This window comes from Anarrhichthys ocellatus, unplaced genomic scaffold (genome assembly GCF_004355925.1).
Source record: "Anarrhichthys ocellatus isolate YVR2014 unplaced genomic scaffold, GSC_Weel_1.0 scaffold1637, whole genome shotgun sequence".
Taxonomy (NCBI): Eukaryota; Metazoa; Chordata; class Actinopteri; order Perciformes; family Anarhichadidae; genus Anarrhichthys; species Anarrhichthys ocellatus.
Window position 1 is genome coordinate 2534 of NW_022281611.1, and position 7729 is coordinate 10262.

Here is a 7729-nt window from a genome sequence, read left to right on the forward strand (position 1 = left end):
AGATAGATATTGTATATTACTGTCAGATAGATATTGTAGATACTGTTAGATAGTAAAGTAGATCCTGTTCTGTAGTGTAGAGAGCATTGTTTAAGTTTAAGCAGTGATTTCCTAGAAAAGTACTAATTGTCTCCAAGATAATTACTAAACGTTATCCCAACAAACAGTGACGTTATGAATATTATTCATGGTGATTTCCTGATGTTCACAAGTATCCCCCGTCTCTTTTTTTGCAGCCCGGAGAAGCAGAACCGGAAAACAGCCGGTCGCACTGAATATTTAGATGCTGGTTCTCCGTCTAGTGGTACACATGTGGTATTACAACTGGGATATGATGGGGGACATTTGACTGGCAAATACTCCACAACATCCAGCTATTTTCAATTTACATATACAGTAGAAGCTCTGAACAGAGTATAGAGTTAATTTACATTATTCTGCTGTAAATGTGATGGTACTCACCAGATTCTGAGGCAGCTGCCATCCCGTCACTGAGCTGGAGACGTCAGACGAAGCTCCGCTGGAGGCCGACAGTCGGTCTCAAACACCTTCAAACACAAAATAACCAGATGGTTAAACAAAGACTTCTAACAACCTGTTACGTCTCTTCTCCTGCTCGTCTCAGCTTGTAAAATGTTCCGCTATAACGATGATGACTGAAGTTTTTCAGTATTTGAACTTTAGGGTCCAATACCAGTTTTTGTTGCGCAATCTTAAACACAGATTTGAATTTGAAGATCGTCAGACTCCAACAAAAGTCTAGATTTTACATCCTTCATATTGTTACAGGAAGAACAAATAATAAGCATGGATGGTAACGGTATAGATCAATGTATAACCATTAATCAAAGTACAGCATAAAGAGCATTGCTATGGCAACTACATGGGAGAATTTAAATCAACGTAAACCGACAACGCTTCTAAATGTAATGTTTTGACTTTGTATTTGTCATCTATCGTAGTTATTTCCAGAAAACACGTAATTCAATTGATTTCACAATAAATTATAGTTTTTTAAATTTAAATACTTGCTTTGATTGACATCTTGGCGTTAGTAGTTTAATTATAGATTATGATACATACATGCACACTGCTGGTTAGTTTCCAATTCTTGTTTTTATTCTATTTAGACATTCAACATCTCGGCCTTCACTGTGAGCTCACACTAGAGCCGGCGTCGGCAACCTTTACTCTCCAAAGAGACATATTTTCCACCAAATAAAATTTGTCTGGAGCCGCAAAAGCTATTTGATATCACAGCTTATAAAGTTGTATATATAGTTATATTATATATACAAAAACTATAGTTTGTTGTATTTATCAAATTATAAAACAAGACAATTCTTGACATTTATTACTATTTTACCTGTTATAACAATATCAAACTCTTATGAAGAGGAGAGTTTGCTGCAGCAGTTGAGAAATCATCTCCAGCGTGACACTGTTCAGCACATGCTGTGTTTGTTCTGGAAGTGTCTTTCAACATTACATTGTTTGCACATATCAAACATGCAGGTAAGTCAGCATCGTTGGCAGTGAAAGCAAATTAATGCGTCCACGCAGAATTAAACTCTATTTTCCTCCGTGACTTTTCTTTTTTTGGATTTATCCATTGCTAGTTTACAGAGGGCAGGGGGGGGGGGGTCTGCAGATCATCATTAGCCACCTGCAGGGAAAGGCTCCTGACAGCGACGTAATAGGATGTGACGCACATTTTAGTTGACAAAATATGAAAACATTTTTTTATTTTCAGTGACACAGCATCACCTCAAACTCTAAGGCCAGAGGTGTTCCCTTTGAAAGAGTGTCCACTGTGCAAAAATAAAACAACTTATTTATTTGCATGTTATTTGTTGTGAAAGCCTGAGGCCACGTCCACACCACGACGTTGCTGTTGTTGTGCTACGTTTACACCGAGCGTCCACACTACGCCGGAGTTTTCAAGCACTGAAAACGGAGGAGTTTGAAAACTCCGGGGTTACCTCTGCGCGTGGACGCTCGTAAACGCATAAGTCTAGAAACGATGACGTAGACACACCCAGGTTCGGTACTTGATTGGTTCTTAGCAGTCACGATGTGTCCTTCCCTGATTGGTCACGCCCCTATCACGTGACCCTTACCCGGAAACTCACAAACATGAGCATGGCCAGTGTACGTGAATAGTCACTTGATTTTAGTTTTCAGGCGTTTTGATCTGGACGGAGATCATTTTGAAAACGATGCTGAAACGCCGTGTGGACGGAGATCGTTTCTGTTTGTTAACACATATTAGTGTGGATGAAGCCTCAGGGAGCCGCAGCAGAGGGGCTGAGGAGCCCTGCACACTTATGATGACATGTCACCATCATTATCTCATAGTTAGACAATTACCAAATAAACTCATTATTATTATGATGATTTGTCAGCATTAGAATGAGATGCAGTGTGCTTGTATTTTAGAATTCATGAAATGGATGCCTTTATTTTTTGACATTCTCTCTTTATCTGTTTTTCTTGCACATAAATAATCCGCTCTGACTTTAGCATCTTGATTTGGACTCTTTCAGTTTGATGAGGAACAGCTCTATTCTCACCTGTTACCTGTATCTCTCTCTGTAGCTTTACCGATCGAGCAGCAGCAGCAGCATTCTCTGCAGACAGTATTACAGTATTTAGTGTTTATGAAACTAGAAACCAAACGTCTTCAATAAGACCACTAAACATGAAACACAGAGATATTTACTTGATATAGATCTCAGAGCATAATTCTCATAAGAAGGTGAACATTTGCTCTTACATTTAAATCGACATGAGGTTCAGTCTGCACGTCTTTTATTTCAGGATTAACAGTTTTGCCGCATTGATCCTAAAACAGCTGCTCTCAGAATGAACACGTGTTTTAAGTCTAAATACATAACTTATAATGTGAGGGGTGATTCTAGGTTTTCTTTTCATCGTGATTTTGTTACCGACATGTATCTTAATTACTCTACTGCGGTCATGTCAGCAGACACTTCAATTGTAGTGCACCTATACGCTGAAACTTACGGTAAACGCAACCAAACGGCACAGGACGGGAGCGAGCGAAGGACTTTGCAAAGTTAGCGGAAAGATTAACGTGAAAACTTCCGGTTTTCTACAGACGAACATCCGGTTTTCAAAATAAAATGCCAACAGAGTATACATATTGCATAATGAAATGAGATTAAATGAATTATATTCCAATAAGTATAAAAAATGATACCATCATCTCGTGAGTTAAAGGGAAAATACACCTAAATTGTGCGTAAAGTGTATTTATTCTTTGATTTGAGGGTTGCTGGAAATTAATAATACCTGACTGACGGTCAATTTAGATGTTTTACGAAGCAAAAACTCTGAACTGAATTTATATCTTCAAATGGCAAATTTCTGAAGTTTTTAAGGTGCTATGAAAATGTTTTTCTCAATAATTCCCCACAATGACTAATGCATATATGTTCAGGACAAAAAAAGGCTGATATCACAATATTTGAGCTGCTACAAAAATATTTTTCTCAATAATTCCATACAATGACTGATGTATATGTAATCAAGGCATCGTTGACTCCACCCATACTGAAAATTAGACATTTTTACTGTCCTAATTAGGAGATATTTCAAATCAAAAGGCATACATTTGAATCGAGAAAATATCTAATAAATGGATATTTGAAGTGTAATAAAAAGTATTTTCTCAATAAGTCCAGACAATGACTGATATACATGTGTTGAGGACGTCGTTGACTCCACCCACACTGAAAATTAGACATTTTTACTGTACCAATTAAGAGATATTTCAAATTAAAACTCATACATTTGTACCCAGAAACGGGTACATTTCTGAATATTTGAGGTGCTATAAAAACTATTTTCTCAATAATTCCAAACAATGAATAATGCATATAAGTTGAGGAAATCTCTGACTACACATACAGAAAATGAAAAATCTTTACTGTGGTAATGAAGAGATTTTTTTAAAGTAAATGTCCATTAAATTAATGGACAAATTAATTTGTTCCAAGAAATATCCAATAACTGAATATTTGAGGTGCTATAAAAAGAGTTTTCTTTATAATTCCAGACAATGACTAGTGCATATGTGTTCATGACATCTCTAACTATACTAATACTGAGAATCAAATATTTTTACTTTCCCAATTAAGAGATTTTCCAAAATATAAGTCCTTCTTTTGAACGTTCAAAAAGTTCATTTCTTAATATTTAAGGTGCTATAAAAAGGATTTTCTTAATAATTCCAGATAATGACTGATGCATATCTGTTCAAGACATCTTTGACTCCACCCATACTGAAAATTAAACAATTTTACTGTACCAATTAAGAGATATTTAAAAGTAAATATCATACATTTGTACCGAGGAACAGGTAATTTCTGAATATTTGAAGTGTTATAAAAAGTATTCCCTCAACAATTCCAAACAATGATTGATGTATACAGGTGCATCTCAATGAATTAGAATATCATCGAAAGTGTGATATATTTCGAGTGTTTATTTCTTTTAATTTTGATGATTAGGCTATGGCTTACAGCTAATAAAAACCCAAAAATTCCGTATCTCAGAAAATTAGATATTACATAAGACCGATTAAAAAAAGGATTTTTAATACAGAAATGTTAGCCTACTGAAAAGTATGTCCATGTACAGTATACAGTATGCACTCAATGCTTAGTTGGGGCTCCTTTTACATGAATTACTGCATCAATGCGGCGTGGCACGGAGGCAATGAGACTGTGGCACTGCTGAGGTGTTATGGAAGCCCAGGTTGCTTTGATAGGGGCCTTCAGCTCGTCTGCATTGTTGGGTCTGATGTCTCTCATCTTCCCCTTGACAATACCCCATAGACTCTCTCTGAGGTTTAGGTCAGGCGAGTTTGCTGGCCAATCAAGCACAGCGATACCGTGGTCATTAAACCAGGTATTGGTGCTTTTGGCAGTGTGGGCAGGTGCCAAGTCCTGCTGGAAAATGAAATCAGCATCTCCATAAAGCTTGTCAGCAGAGGGAAGCATGAAGTGCTCTAAAATGGCCTGGTAGACGGCTGCACTGACTTTGGACTTGATAAAACACAGTGGACCAACACCAGCAGATGACATGGCACCCCAAATCATCACTGACTGTGGAAACTTCACACTGGACCTCAAGACACTTGGATTGTGTGCCTCTCCACTCTGCCTCCAGACTCTGGACCTTGACTTCCAAATTAAATGCAAAATTGACTTTCATCTGAAAAGAGGACTTTGGACCACTGAGCAACAGTCCTTTTTCTCCTTAGTCCAGGTAACTTGGCTCAGGCAACTTAGCCCAGGTAAGACACTTCTTACGTCTCTGGTTCAGGAGTAGCTTGACACAAGGAATGCGACAGTTGTAGCCCATGTCCTGGATACGTCTGTGTGTGGTGGCTCTTGAAGCACTGACTCCAGCCGCAGTCCACTCCTTGTGATTCTCAACCAAATTCTTGAATGACCTAAACCCCAGAGAGAGTCTATGGGGTATTGTCAAGAGGAAGATGAGAGACATCAGACCCAACAATGCAGATGAGCTGAAGGCCCCTATCAAAGCAACCTGGGCTTCCATAACACCTCAGCAGGGCCACAGTCTCATCGCCTCCGTGCCATGTCGCATTGATGCAGTAATTCATGTAAAAGGTGCCCCGACCAAGTATTGAGTGCATACTTTAATCTGTACATAGACATACTTTTCAGTAGGCCAACATTTCCGTATTAAAAAACCTTTTTTAAATTGGTCTTATGTAATATTCAAATTTTCTGAGATACAGAATTTGGGGTTTTTATTAGGTGTAAGCCATAATCATCAACATTAAATGAAATAAACACTCGAAATATATCACCTTGTGTGTAATGAATCTGTATCATATATGAGTTTTACTTTTTGAATTGAATTACTGAAATAAATTAACTTTTCGATGATATTCAAATTCATTGAGATGCACCTGTATACATTAACCATTGTTTGGAATTATTGAGGAAACACTTCAAATATTCAGTTATTGGATATTTCTTGGAACAAATGTAGGACATTTACTTTAAAAAATCTCTTAATTACCACAGTAAAAATGTTTAATTTTCTGTATATGTGTAGTCAGAGATTTCCTCAACTTATATGCATTAGTCATTGTCTGGAATTATTGAGAAAATAGTTTTTATAGCACCTCAAATATTCAGAAATGTACCCGTTTCTGGGTACAAATGTATGAGTTTTAATTTGAAATATCTCTTAATTGGTACAGTAAAATTGTCTAATTTTCAGTGTGGGTGGAGTCAACGACGTCCTCAACACATGTATATCAGTCATTGTCTGGACTTATTGAGAAAATACTTTTTATTACACTTCAAATATCCATTTATTAGATATTTTCTCAATTCAAATGTATGAGTTTTAATTTGAAATATCTCTTAATTGGTACAGTCAAAATGTCTAATTTTCAGTATGGGTGGAGTCAACGATGTCCCCAACACATACATGTCAGTCGTTGTGTGGAATTATTGAGAAAAACATTTTTATAGCACCTTAAACATTTAAAAAATGTGCCATTTGAAGATACAAATTCAGTTCAGAGTTTTTGCTTTGTAAAATATCTTAATTGACCGTCAGTCAGGTATTATTAACTTCCAGCAACCCTCAAATCAAAGAATAAAGACACTTTACGCACAATTTAGGTGTATTTTCCCTTTAACTCAGGAGATGCAGGTAGCATGTTTTATACTTAATGTGAATATAATTCATTTAATCTAATTTCATTATGCAATATGTATACTTTGTTGGCATCTTATTCTGAAAACCGGATGTTCGTCTGTAGAAAACCGGAAGTTGTCTCACGTTAATCTTTCCGCTAACTTTGCAAAGTTCTTCGCTCGCTCTCGATCTGTGCCGTTTGGTTGCGTTTACCGTAAGTTTCAGCGTATAGGTGCACTACAATTGAAGTGTCTGCTGACTTGACCGCAGTATTACTCTGTAGAGTCTTGATAATAAAACATAAAACATAAAACATCTCGATCCATCGACGTTTATAATCAGCAAAACACGAGGCAGTTTGATTTAACTTCGACAGATTTCACTCACCGGTTAATTCTTGCTGCGCCACGATCATCATGATGAAAGTGAAAGTAACAGAAGTTCACAACTGTTGCATCGACTTTCTCCACATTTACAGACTTATTAAAAAAAAGTAAACCGAAATATAATTAAACAGCTAAATGACGGAAAACATTCCCGTCTCAGAATAAATTACCCTGTTTCATTAATCTTGTTTTTTTCTTTCCTAAACCTTTATTAATCGCAGAGTGGACACACACACACGCACACACACACACACACACACACACACATACACACACACACACACACACACACACACGCACACGTCACCAGTTGAGGCTCGAGCACCACCTGCTGGACAATAACAGTAAAACATGCAATAGAGGCGCAACTTCTTTCTCGATACCATAAACTAGCCAACAGGACTGTGATCATGCACGTAGCGCACAAAAACAGGCACACAACAAATATAAAGAAAGCCAACAATGTTCTTCACTTTGACATGTTTGATTCAGCAATAGTTTCAAGCTTCCTCCGTAGGGTGGCCGGGCTCAGCCTTAGAGATAGGGTAAGGAGCTCGGTCATCAGGAGGGAGCTTGGAGTAGAGACGCTACTCCTTCGCGTCGAAAGGAGTCAGCTGAGGTGGTTCAGCATC

General features: G+C 37.5%; 1 long non-coding RNA gene across 2 annotated transcripts in view; it reads right to left on the reverse strand.

The window, feature by feature from the left end:
* Positions 1-7322, reverse strand: part of LOC116377753 (uncharacterized) — an 8976-nt gene extending 1654 nt beyond the window's left edge. Inside the window, exons 1-3 of one of the 2 annotated variants that reach the window (XR_004212240.1) lie at positions 7099-7322; positions 2574-2630; positions 463-548 (exon numbers count right to left, since the gene is read on the reverse strand). This is a non-coding gene — a long non-coding RNA (uncharacterized LOC116377753). Of the gene's footprint in view, positions 1-18; positions 549-2573; positions 2631-7098 lie in introns of those variants that run through there. The other variant, XR_004212239.1, reaches the window with a different exon arrangement.
* Positions 7323-7729: the final 407 nt, after the last annotated feature.